The 492-nt window shown below is 65.7% G+C and overlaps 1 protein-coding gene across 1 annotated transcript in view; it reads right to left on the bottom strand.

The window, feature by feature from the left end:
• PUM1 (pumilio RNA binding family member 1) overlaps positions 1-492 on the bottom strand; it is a 73,179-nt gene that overhangs the window by 4,512 nt on the left and 68,175 nt on the right. The window lies entirely within an intron of this gene.

Below are 492 nucleotides of genomic sequence, written 5' to 3'. Positions count from 1 at the left end.
AGCGCGCCCCCAGCGCTGGCAGGAGAGCGGCGCCTGCTCCATGCAGAAGTGGGTCACTGGGACGCGGGCACCGCTGCCAGCAGGCAGCTGCAGCTAAACCCCAGCGCAGCTCCGCACTCCTCCAGAAAGCTGGAGGGGGATTTGTGACATGGGAATGGAGGGACAGGACATGGGGGAACGGCTTCACACTGACACAGGGCAGGGCCAGATGGAATATGGGGAGAAATTCTCCCCTGGCCCCCAACATCAGCAGGACCTGGAGCTGCTGGAGAGAGTCCAGAGGAGCCCCCGGAGCTGCTCCAGGGCTGGAGCCCCTCTGGAGCCAGGCTGGGAGAGCTGGGGATGCTCAGCTGGAGAGGAGAAGGCTCCAGGGAGAGCTGCGAGCCCCTTGCAGGGCCTGAAGGGGCTCCAGGAGAGCTGCAGAGGGACTGGGGACAAGGGATTCAGGGCCAGGACCCAGGCAATGGCTTCCCAGTGCCAGAGGGCAGGGCT

This window comes from Corvus brachyrhynchos, unplaced genomic scaffold, assembly GCF_000691975.1.
Source record: "Corvus brachyrhynchos isolate BGI_N302 unplaced genomic scaffold, ASM69197v1 scaffold580, whole genome shotgun sequence".
In the NCBI taxonomy this organism is placed as follows: domain Eukaryota; kingdom Metazoa; phylum Chordata; class Aves; order Passeriformes; family Corvidae; genus Corvus; species Corvus brachyrhynchos.
This window is presented reverse-complemented; position numbering and strand designations above follow the sequence as displayed.